Genomic DNA, 12,500 nt, shown 5'->3' with positions numbered 1-12,500 from the left:
CTAGGTACTTGGTGGATAGAGTACCAGGCCTAGAATCAGGAAGCCCTGAGTTCAAATATGACACACAATATGTGCTAGATTATAAATAACAATAACGATAGCTTCCATTCACTTTTTCCTGGAGCCAAACCAAGCAATTGTTTGTTTTAATATTAAAGGAGACACAATACAAGCTTGTGGATTAACTGATCAGGTTGCAAATATCCTTTGAAATCCCTTCCAGCTCTGGATCTCCAGTCCTATAATTCCATAACCCAGAGGATGGAGACACCCCAGAGAGCCATTCTCTGGAGGACTAAGTCTCCAAAGTGAGTTTTTTGACCCTGAATTCAGTCAGGTTTGCGCAAGTGAGTTTCCTTGGTCCTTCCAGTAGAGGGCTCCTTCCCCTTCTTTTAGGTGCTCTGTACCCTCATCTCTAGCTACCAACAAAATTGGGGAAATTTAGGCTTTTTTTTAATCAATCAATTTTTCTTCCTGATGGAGGATAAGAGAGTTGCCACAGACCTGAAAATGGACAGATATGGTTTTTATAAATGGAAAGGAAGAAAGAGATGGGGGGTGGGGTTCAGAGCATGGGGCAATGAACTTGGCTTTGTTCCTAGAAAAATTCTCTAATCTAATGCGTTTGATTAAAGAACAGGCTTATAAGCATTTAGGAAAAGGAAGTATTAATCATTGTAAGGGTTTAAAAAAAAACCAAATCTTTCTAGAGTAGCTATACTTTCATTTTTAAAAAATTTAAGTTAATATTTATTTTTTTTCTACTTAACAGTATTTTTTCCAGTTACATGTAAAGATAATTTTCAATATTGATTTTTATAAGATTTTAAGTTGCAAATTGTTTTCCCTCCCTCTTTCCCTTCTTTTCTCCCTGAAACAGCAAAGCAATCTGACATAGGTTATACATGTATATTTGTTAAACATGTTTCAACATTAGTCATGTTATGAAAAAAGAGCAAAAGAGAAAAATGATGAGAAAGAAAAACACATACACCAAAAGTGAAAATAATAGCTTCGATTGGCCTTCAGACTCCATAGTTCTTTTTCTGGATGCCCATAGCATTTTCCATCATGAGTCTTGGATCATTGTCCAGTGTGGCTGTTAGTGTAGAGAATGTTTTCCTTGTTCTGCTTACTTTACTCAGCATCAGTTTCTTAAATCTGCCTGTTCATCATTTCTTTTTTTATTTTTCCTCACTTAATAGCATTTTATTTTTCCAATTACATTAAAGATAGCTTTCAACATTCATTTTTGTAAGATTTTGAGTTCCATTTTTTTCCCTTCTTCCCTTCCTTCCCCCTCCTAAAGACAGCAAGCAATCTGATACAGGTTATATACATGTACAATCATGTTAACCCCATTTCAACATTACTCGTGTTGTAAAAGAAAAATCAGAACAAAAGAGAAAAACCACGAGAAAGAAAAAGCAACTACAAAAAAGGATGAAAATAGCATGCCTTGATCTGCATTCAGTTTTCTAGATGCAGATGACATTTTTGATCCCAAGTCTTTTGGAATTGTTTCGGCTCACTATGAGAGGAGATAAGTCTGTTATGACTGATCATCACACAATTTGCTGTTACTGTATACAATGTTCTCCTGGTTCTGTTCACTTCATTCAGCATCAATTCATGCAAGTTTCCAGGTTTTTCTGAAATGTTCCTGTTCCTCATTTCATATAGCATAATAGTATTCCATTATATGCATACACCACAACTTGTTTAATCATTCTTAAATCTGCCTGTTCATCATTTCTTTTTTTATTTTTTTTCTCATTTTGAAACTAGTTAAACGACCAGACCCAAAGATGGGAAGATTAGCTTCAGCAGATTTCTCTCTTTTCCCATTGAGGATTTTCTCCTTGAGTCTCCATTTTGAGAAAAGGCCTAGAATAGCTAAATTGCATCCTGCAGATTTTGCCACCAGACTTTAGCGGCCCTCTCCTTTTTCCCAGCAGCAACCCTTTCCCATTGGCAAATTCTCTTGGAATTTTCATTTTGAGGTAGGGAGCAGACTTCTTATCCCTCATTCTTCCTACTTTGTAGCCATCCACTCTCCCCTCCCCCTATTCAGTTCTCTATTACTTGTTTTTCCCCCATTAGGATATGTTCCTTGAGGTCTTTCTTTGTATTTGTAACCCTAGCACTGACATAAATGCTTCTTGATTTCATTTGTCTTGGCTTTCTAAGAGGTGGACACTGCTCAGGAATTTCTCTTCTTTTTTCCAGAAAGATGGATTTCTGGACTTTCAAGTTTGGGATAACTTAAGAGAAATCCTAAGGTTAGCGCGGCCCAGGAACACTCCTTCTTGTACTAGAAGACTTGGAAATCTACTGTCCAAGAATCAGCTGATGGGGAACTCATCAAAATGGTGAGGAGCTCCCCCTTAGACACATTCCATATTCCATAAAGGAAAATATATCAGTGGGAGAGTGACAAGGATGTTCAGAGGAAAACTATGTGATGTTAGAATCGGCTGAGAGATTAGTTTGAAGAGAAAACAAGGAGGGGAAGGATATTTTCAAGCAACTGAAGAGTAGCATGTGGAAAAGCAATCAGACTAGGTCAGCCTAACCCTAGAAGGCAGAACTAGGAACAATGGATGGCAGATTCAAAGACAGATTACTGTTCCACATGAGGAAAAACTTCTGAACATTCAAAGTAATCAGAAATATGATCAGAGACTTGGAACTGGAGGGATCTCTATCTGCCTAAAGCCTCCTCTCCTTCTATCTCTTCCCTTTTCTCGGTTCCCCCCCATCATAATCTCCAATCCCTCCCCCTCAGGACTTCCTCAGGCTATTACCTCTGCTCTTGCTTCACTCTCCTCCCTTCTCAATAATAACCTTACATTCAACCCCACATTTTTCTCTATTTTGTAAAACTTTCCCATTGTGTATCATGCTCATTCACTCCTTGCCAAACTGCAGCTGTGGATCACTCCCACTACCTATCTCTTCTTCTTCTGTTGAGATGCTGCTGACTGGAACTGGAGGGAATAATACAACTGAATCTCTGGACAACCAATTCAAATTATATCACCTCGTGTGGGCAAGCACGGCAGCAAGGCTACCCATTTCTTTGAAATTCCTCATCTCACTGCTTAAGCCATTCCAAACTTGTTCTTTTTTCCTTAATCATCTTTCACCTCTTATCGGCAAAGGACTTCACATCTTATTTTATAATAAATAAATAAATGAAAAGATAAATAAATTGAGGCCATTCCCCAGGAGCTACTTCTCCACCTTTCTTCTCACTAACCATTTACCTCATCCCTGACTCTTCCTTTCCTCCAGTTTTGGCTAATGAGGTGGCACCTATCCTTGCCAAAGCCAACTCAACTACAAGTGTCCTTGATTCCATCTCCTCACAATTTATTTTATTAGATTCCAAGCCAACATGACTTTGTTAACCTCCTACTATGTGTCAGGAACTATGCTAAAATTTTTTTTATAAATTTTTATAATTATAACATTTTCTTTGACAGTACATATGCATAGGTAATTTTTAAATTTTTTTTTTTTACAACATTATCCCTTGTACTCCCTTCTGTTCCGAATTTTTCCCCTCTTTCCCTCCACCCCTCCCCTAGATGGCAGGCATTCCCATACATATTATATCCTAGGGAACTATGCTAAAATTGCAACCTTAATTACCACCACTTTCTCTTTAACTTCAGTATCATCCGATTCACTGATTCCTTTCCAATTGCCTTCAAACATACCCATGTCTTTCTGAGTCTTAAAAAACAAAACCAACAAAAAAACTTCAATGAGATCTAACCATTCCTCAAAATGTTAACTTATATTTCTTCGCTTTACCAAAATCCTTTAAAACAAAAACAAAAACAAAAAACCCTATCTATCCTCATTGCTTCTATTTCTTCCCACTTATTCTTTATTAACCCTTTTTAAAATTAATCCTTTGCCAACTGATTTCTCATCCCATTGCTCAACTGAAATTTCTCTCTCTCTGGTTTCTCTTATTCTGAGCTTTCTATCCCTAATAATTATTATCTTATATTTGCCCTTTGTAGCTAAATTCAAAAAAACAGTCTATAATAGGCCTGAATCTTGCTTTCTCTGTCTCTGTCTCTCTCTCTTTCCTTATTTTTTAAGTCCTTACAATCTGGTTTCTGGCATTATTATTTCACCAAAATTACTCTCCTAAGTTAACAATGATCTCTTAGCTGCCAAGCCCAAAGGCCTTTTCTCTCTTTTCCTTGACTTCACTGTAGCCTTTGACACCATCATCCTCTCGTCCTCGGTACTCTCTGCTCTCTGGTTCCCAGAACATCCTTCTCTCCTGACTCTTCTCCCATGTATCTGAGCTCATTCCTCCTGGTCTTCTTTGCTGAATCCTCTAGGAGAGCACACCTTCTAGGTGCAGGTGTCTCCCAGGCTCCTGCTTGTGGATTTAATGCCCATCTCTATGCTGGTGATTTGCAAATCTATCTATCTTGCCCCGACCTCTCTGTTGACCTCCAATCTCACATCTACAAGTGCCTTATAGACATCTTGAACAGAATGTCCAGGAGACATCTTAAATTCAATAGTCAAACAGGACTCCTTGTCTTTTCTCCAAACTCTTCCCTCTGTCCCCCTTATCCATCACTGCAGAAAGCAATCCTATCTTTCCACTCCCTTAGGGTCACCATCTAGGAGTTCCCTCTGGACTCCTCATTCCGCCTCTTCCCCCATATCCCTTCTCTTGCCAAGGTCTTTGGCCGTGTCTCTAGTACATCCCCTTCTCTTTTCCGACACTGCCATTACTTTGGGACGGGGCCCTCTCTTTTTTCTACATGTAGCTTGCTTTATACATGTTTGTTCACATTTTCTCCCCTCTAGATTGTAAGCTCCTAAAGGGCAGAGTCTGTCTTTAGCCCCTTTTTGTGTCCTCAGAGCTTAGCATTTATTACCTGGCATAGAAAAGGCGATTAATACAAATTGACTGAAAGATGGATATCACTCCCCTCCCCCAATACATATATTGAATATGCTCCAATGCTCCGTATTAACCCCAACCTCAAATATAAGATTCCGTTTGACTTTTAAAGACTTTTGGTCTCTTCCTACTTCTCCCATGTTTTTACACTTTGTCTCCCTCCATGTACCCAGCTCCACCAGCCTGGCTGTTCTTCCCTGAACAGGTCACTCCATGTCCTGACTTCCTGCTTCTCTGCTGACTGTTTCTTCCTTGGAGTGCTCTTCCTCCCCAGCTCTGCCGTCTTCTTTCCCTGGCAGGTCCCACTGTGAGTGTGTCTCTTCTGAGATTGCCTTCCATCTTATAAGCATGATTTTTTGTACTTGTGTATAGCATGTGTTTCATATGAACAATTTTTTACATATCTTTTATTCCTCCTCCAATAGATTATAAGCTCCTTGAGGGCAAGATCACTGTTTTTACCTTTCTTTTTAACCCCAATTTTTAATACAGTGCCTAGCACTGTATGAAAGCTTATTAATTGATTGATTTCCCTAGGGCAATTTAAATTGGTATTAAAAAACTAAGTGACCATCTATCATGAGTTGTGGGATATAATAGCAAAATTAAATGTTTAGCCATCTGGTTCCTAAGGTACTTTTCCACTCCAACATTTTATGTTTTGAAACTTCTCTTAGTTCTGACATCCCGTGTTCTAAGGGCTCTCCCAGCTCTGACATCCTGGGTTCTAAGGGCCCTCCCAGCTCTGACCTCCCGGGTTCTAAGGGCCTTCCCAGCTCTGACCTCCTGGGTTCTAAGGACCCTCCCAGCTCTGACCTCCCGGGTTCTAAGGGCCCTCCCAGCTCTGACCTCCTGGGTTCTAAGGGCCCTCCCAGCTCTGATCTCCTGGGTTCTAAGGGCCCTCCCAGCTCTGACCTCCTGGGTTCTAAGGGCCCTCCCAGCTCTGACCTCCTGGGTTCTAAGGACTCTCCTGGTCCTGACAATCTCATGATTTTCTAATTCAATATTTCTTTGATTTGGGAAAGGCAGGACACCTGGTTGGGACCTCCAGCCTTTCGGCCACAGCTCTGTGTCCTTGGATTTTCCAGGAAGCTTTTTCGCCTGTAGGGAACCACGAACTCTTGCAGCAGACTGCATCTACCCTCGTGTTCCCATTTAAGCCACATCCTGCTCTCTGCTTTTGTTCGCAGGCTGGTAGGGAGAGATATAAACACTTGATTCTATAAATACCCCCCTTCAGGTCTGAGAACATTGCTCAGTGTCCCCAGGCTCTGCAGATCTGAGACAGAACATTCTCTAATCGCCTCCTCTCTCACCCCCAGTTTCCTGAGGCAGACTTGAAGTGAAAAGCTCTGTCTGTTCTGAACAGCGGTCCGGCAGCATCACACCCAGAGATTTGATTCGATTGGGCACATCTGTGCTGAGGAGTTGAACCCATTTATCGATTAGACATGATCTGGTGGCTTAGCCTGTCCTAGGACAGACAGACAGCACAAGCTCTGAGTCAGAAAGATACTGGGGTTTAAATCCTGCCGCCGCCACTTCCGAGCTGTGTAATTCTGGGGAAGTCATTAAACCCCATCTGGGCCTGTGTGGCCACCCTTAATGGGCTCTAAGGTCCTTGGGGCTCTAAATCCATGATCCCACGAGGAGTGCCTGTTACCTGTGAGGCTAGTACCAGCTGCTGCCGGAGGGAGGGACGGGCACAGAATGTTACGAAAGCCCTCACTGTTTCTCTTGATTTTTGATCATATCCAACTCTCTGTGACCCCATTTGGCAGACACAAGAGTCGTTTCCTTCTTCAGCTCATTTTATAGATGAGGAAACGGAGGTAAACAGGATTAAAATGATTTGTCCAGGATCACATGGTGTCTGAGACCAGATTTGAATTCAGCTCTTCCTGATTCCAAACCCACTGAGTCACTTTTCTTCCCTCCCTACCTGTGAGCTGACTTGAATTACTTTCTCTCTTTAAGCCTTGGCTTTCTTCTTTATAAAATAAAAAGGTTGGATCAAATAACTTTTAACATTCCTGTCTCTAACATCTCACTTGCTAAGGCTTCTCCCAGCTCTGACCTCCCGGGTTCTAAGGGCCCTCCCAGCTCTGACCTCCTGGGTTCTAAGGGCCCTCCCAGCTCTGACCTCCTGGGTTCTAAGGGCCCTCCCAGATCTGACATCCCAGGTGCTAAGGGCCCTCCCAGATCTGACATCCCAGGTGCTAAGGGCCCTCCAGGCTCTGACCTCCCGGGTTCTAAGCTCCCTCCAGGCTCTGACCTCCCGGGTTCTAAGCTCCCTCCCGGCTCTGACCTCCTGGGTTCTAAGGGCGCTCCCAGCTCTGACCTCCCGGGTTCTAAGGGCCCTCTCAGCTCTGACCTCCTGGGTTCTAAGGGCCCTCCCAGCTCTGACCTCCTGGGTTCTAAGGGCCCTCCCAGCTCTGACCTCCCGGGTTCTAAGGGCCCTCCCAGCTCTGACCTCCTGGGTTCTAAGGGCCCTCCCAGCTCTGACCTCCTGGATTCTAAGGGCCCTCCCAGCTCTGACCTCCTGGGTTCTAAGGGCCCTCCCGGCTCTGACCTCCTGGGTTCTAAGGGCCCTCCCGGCTCTGACCTCCTGGGTTCTAAGGGCCCTCCCGGCTCTGACCTCCTGGGTTCTAAGGGCCCTCCCGGCTCTGACCTCCTGGGTTCTAAGGGCCCTCCCGGCTCTGACCTCCTGGATTCTAAGGGCCCTCCCGGCTCTGACCTCCTGGGTTCTAAGGGCCCTCCCGGCTCTGACCTCCTGGGTTCTAAGGGCCCTCCCGGCTCTGACATCCTGGGTTCTAAGGGCCCTCCCGGCTCTGACCTCCCGGGTTCTAAGGGCCCTCCCAGCTCTGACCTCCTGGGTTCTAAGAATCCTCCCAGCTCTGACCTCCTATGTTCTAAGGGCCCTCCCAGCTCTGACCTCCTGTGTTCTAAGGGCCCTCCCAGCTCTGACCTCCCGGGTTCTAAGGGCCCTCCCAGCTCTGACCTCCTGGGTTCTAAGGGCCCTCCCAGCTCTGACCTCCTGTGCGCTAAGGGCTCTCCCGGCTCTGACCTCCCGGGTTCTAAGGGCCCTCCCAGCTCTGACCTCCTGGGTTCTAAGGGCCCTCCCAGCTCTGACCTCCCGGGTTCTAAGGGCCCTCCCAGCTCTGACCTCCTGGGTTCTAAGAATCCTCCCAGCTCTGACCTCCTATGTTCTAAGGGCCCTCCCAGCTCTGACTTCCTGTGTTCTAAGGGCCCTCCCAGCTCTGACCTCCCGGGTTCTAAGGGCCCTCCCAGCTCTGACCCCCCGGGTTCTAAGGGCCCTCCCAGCTCTGACCTCCCGGGTTCTAAGGGCCCTCCCAGCTCTGACCTCCTGGGTTCTAAGGGCCCTCCCAGCTCTGGCCTCCTGGGTTCTAAGGGCCCTCCCAGCTCTGATCCCCCGGGTTCTAAGGGCCCTCCCAGCTCTGACCTCCTGGGTTCTAAGGGCCCTCCAAGTTCTGACCCCCTGGGTTCTAAGGGCCCTCCCAGCTCTGACCTCCCGGGTTCTAAGGGCCCTCCCAGCTCTGACCTCCTGGGTTCTAAGGACCCTCCCAGCTCTGACCCCCTGGGTTCTAAGGGCCCTCCCAGCTCTGACCTCCTGGGTTCTAAGGACCCTCCCAGCTCTGACATCCTGGGTTCTAAGGGCCCTCCCAGCTCTGACCTCCTGGGTTCTAAGGGCCCTCCCAGCTCTGACCTCCCGGGTTCTAAGGGCCCTCCCAGCTCTGACCTTCTGGGTTCTAAGGGCCCTCCCAGCTCTGACCTCCTGGGTTCTAAGGGCCCTCCCAGCTCTGACCTCCTGGGTTCTAAGGGCCCTCCCAGCTCTGACCTCCCGGGTTCTAAGGGCCCTCCCAGCTCTGACCTCCCGGGTTCTAAGGGCCCTCCCAGCTCTGACCTCCTGGGTTCTAAGGACCCTCCCAGCTCTGACCCCCTGGGTTCTAAGGGCCCTCCCAGCTCTGACCTCCTGGGTTCTAAGGGCCCTCCCAGCTCTGACCTCCTGTGCGCTAAGGGCTCTCCCGGCTCTGACCTCCCGGGTTCTAAGGGCCCTCCCAGCTCTGACCTCCCAGGTTCTAAGGGCCCTCCCAGCTCTGACCTCCCGGGTTCTAAGGGCCCTCCCAGCTCTGACCTCCTGGGTTCTAAGAATCCTCCCAGCTCTGACCTCCTATGTTCTAAGGGCCCTCCCAGCTCTGACATCCCAGGTTCTAAGGGCCCTCCCAGCCCTGGCATTCTGTGGCTCTAGGATTAGTTAGAGGAAGTAGGTCTTGGAAAGGCATTTCCTGCAGCAGAGACTGCTGACTAGGTTAACATCTGGGGGAGTACTTACTAAAGGCCTCTAATTTCAGGCATTTCCTACATACAGCACAATCCACGTGGGAATGACTCCGCTTTCACATATGGGGAAGGAACCTACTCTCCGATCCAAGAGATTGCATCTCATCATCCAGGATCAACATCGAAAGAGCCAGTGTTTTCTTTCCTTTTATCTGTGAGCATGTTCACCTTCCCTGTTAGTCATTTACTTGTCTGGGTGAGCAGTGACTGAGCAAAATCTCCCATGATCTATGCTGGGACCTCTAGAGGACTTATACAAGGGACACAGTCTCTTCTGTGGGACTTCCACTCTAGGGCAGTCAGAACAATTGATCAATTAATCAATCTTTCAATCTATAAATGTTTACTCGGTATTTATAATGTTGTGTAGTGGAAAGATCCTGTCCCTGCATTTCTAATTCATGTTTCTTTCTTTTTTTTTTTTTTTTTTTTTTATCCTAGGCAAGTTATTTCCCCTCTGAAGCCATTTCCTCATCTGTAAAATGAAGATAATATTTGCTTTTGAAATAATACTGGTCAGGAAGCTAGGTGGTACCATAGTGGATAGCGTGCTGGTCTTGGAGTCAGAAGCCCCTGAGTTCGAATGAGACCTCGGACACTTACTAGCCTGTGTGAACCTGGGCACGTCACTTCACTGTGTTTGCCTCAGTTTCCTCATTTGTAAAATGAGCTGTAGAAGGAAATGGCAAATAATTCCAATATTTCTGCCAAGAAAACCCAAGAAAATGACATCACAAAGAGTCAGTCACAATGAAAATGAATGAGCAACAACACCAAGAAAAAGAACATAGCTAATAAGCTACTTTCCTAGGTGGAATTTAGGCTCAGAGCATCAGATTTATATCTGGAATGGTCCAGGGGCTCTTAATCTTCTGTATCTGCAAAATGTGTGGGGGTAGATTTCAGGAAGCCTGTGAATCTTTATTTCAATAAAATTGGTTTGTTTTGTATTGCTATGAATTTTACTTTATGCTTTTTTTTAATTTAAATCTGTGAAGGGGTCCATAGATTTCACTAGACTACAAAGGGTCCATGACCCTCCAAAGGTTAAGAATCTTTGATTTAGTCCAATTCCTGTATTTCACAGAAAAACAAACAGGCTGTGAAGGTTTGCTCAAGGTCACGCAGTGAGACTGCTGCTGCTTTATATATTCTTCAGTCTCTCTTATTTCCTCTTCATTACCAGTCTGAGGTTGGCAGAGCGCTAAGGAGCAGGGATGGAAAGGCAGCAGCTATTTACCAATCCCTCTGAGGAGATTGCTAATGTGTCTCCTGCTCTGACGTTGCCCATGGGCAGATTATAAACTCAGTGAGAAACCAGGCCCTGGGGCTGCTGATCGGGAGTAGCCCATTATGTTACTCCAAGCTGGGTGCTTTGACAAGAAGCCAGGTGAGACCTCAGGGTGATGGCATACAGTTGCACAGCTCCGGGGAGACTGGTTCCCTGGGCCACTTTCCCCAGGAGCCTGTCGGTGTGGCCTCTGTTGTCATGCACATACTTGGGGAATGTGTCATGTTTTAGGCTTGCTGAGACTTGCCAGAGTTCTTGGTTACCCAGACCATGAAAGGCCCAGAGGAGAAGAATTCTGTCACAGCCACATCCCTGACACTTACTTAGCTCTCCCTCATTGTCTTGGGAGGGTCTGGATCCAAGGTAACAGGCTCTGGCAGCCGGCCAGTGTCTACAGGAGCCAGACACTGGTTCCTAGATCCTACCTTGAGAAAAGCATTTGACATCCCTCATGGATTCTAGATCCTTCTTCCCCTGCCTGGAGGGAGCTCGGATGACTTCCTCTTGGTATTTCTTACTTATGCTGCTTACTGAAGTGGGGGGTGGGCAGGCAAGAGAAAAAAGTAAGCCTTTATATAAGCACCTACTGTGTACTGCATTTATAAAGTACCTACTATGTGCTGGATACTATGCTGAGGACATTGCAAATATTTTTCATCTTATCCTGACAACAACCCTGCGAGGCAAGTACTGTTCTACTTCCATATTTATATTTGAGGAAATAGAGGTGGACAGAGGATAAATAATTTGCCCAGGTTCTCATAGCTATGAAGTATCTGAGGTGGGATTTGAACTCAGGTCCAGCGCTCTGTCTACAATGCCATCAGTTAGATTTTATGCCCGGTCTGCAGTCTATAGTCATAACTGGACCAGGCCAAGAAAACCATCAGTGTTATGATACAGGAGCCACCTGCCAGTGGCTAACTCACTCCTGGAGAAGGGATCTCTTCATGTGAGAAGATGATGATGATACAAGGAGACTGAGAGGCTCCTATAGGCTTCTATGACCTCTCTCCTCTGCCCTCTGGCCCCAATTTATCTCATTCTCAGTCAGCATCACCTGTGTCAGCAAAGGCTGTCCTGCAACTCCTTCAGACTCTATGATCCACAGCTGTGGAGGCTCTCAGAGCATTGACCGGTCCCTTCACTTAGGCAGGATCACCAAGGGCTAAAAATGTTATCTGTAGGGCCAGGAGATAAGAATCCGGGTCTTAAATCTTTCGGTAACATGGCTCACCAAAACTCCCTTTTCTTATTGAAATAGCAGAGAGATACTTGTTAATGTAAAATTAGAAATCTAACGACTGAAGCAAAATGTAAAACTACTATACAATGGATCAAAGGCTTACCTTTGATCTTAGGACAGGAAAAGCAGCCCACAATGGAGACTGGAGGCTTTTGGAGAAAGGTACTTGAGGACATTGGTATGGTAAGTTTACTCTGATGTGTATCTCAACTATTTACATCTCTAAGTAACCAGATCCAGGCTTAATCATTTACGTCTCAGTTTTGTGCTTCTTGGATTCTATATCAAGTCTATAAGCACTGGAGGTATATAGATTTGTTTCTCTGATCAATAAAATTTGAAGACTTCTTATTGAATTCTTTCGCCTGGTCCCTGTATCTCACGCCCTTCATTTCACCACAGGAGCTGGACTCCAACAGGTATCTAAGGCATTTTTCTGGATATGATCGGAGTAGATAAAAGATTATGGCAGGGGGACAGTGTGGCGGGCACTGTGGAGAGAGAGCTGTCCCAGAGCTGGAAGATGTGCCTCCATCTTGCTTCTACTCTTTATTGCTCTTCTGACTTTGGGCATCTTCTCTTGTCCTGGACAGTTCCCTAAGATGGAAGTTTCAGAAGAGATTGCAGTAGAAAAAAGGCAAGGGAGCGCCAGAGGC

The 12,500-nt window shown here is 45.7% G+C and overlaps 2 long non-coding RNA genes across 2 annotated transcripts in view; one reads left to right on the top strand and one right to left on the bottom strand.

Moving 5' to 3' along the window:
• LOC141563988 (uncharacterized) overlaps positions 1–12,500 on the bottom strand; it is a 15,031-nt gene that overhangs the window by 488 nt on the left and 2,043 nt on the right. Inside the window, exon 2 of the long non-coding RNA XR_012488551.1 lies at positions 11,948–12,441. This is a non-coding gene — a long non-coding RNA (uncharacterized LOC141563988). The remainder of the gene's footprint in view (positions 1–11,947; positions 12,442–12,500) is intronic.
• Positions 10,732–12,500, top strand: part of LOC141563987 (uncharacterized) — a 16,095-nt gene continuing 14,326 nt past the window's right edge. The window contains exons 1-2 of the long non-coding RNA XR_012488550.1: positions 10,732–11,105; positions 11,960–12,027. This is a non-coding gene — a long non-coding RNA (uncharacterized LOC141563987). The remainder of the gene's footprint in view (positions 11,106–11,959; positions 12,028–12,500) is intronic.

The sequence above is a fragment of the Sminthopsis crassicaudata genome, chromosome 3 (assembly GCF_048593235.1).
Source record: "Sminthopsis crassicaudata isolate SCR6 chromosome 3, ASM4859323v1, whole genome shotgun sequence".
NCBI lineage: Eukaryota > Metazoa > Chordata > Mammalia > Dasyuromorphia > Dasyuridae > Sminthopsis > Sminthopsis crassicaudata.
The sequence above is the reverse complement of the archived record's forward strand: the minus strand, read 5'-3'. Positions and strand labels throughout refer to the sequence as shown.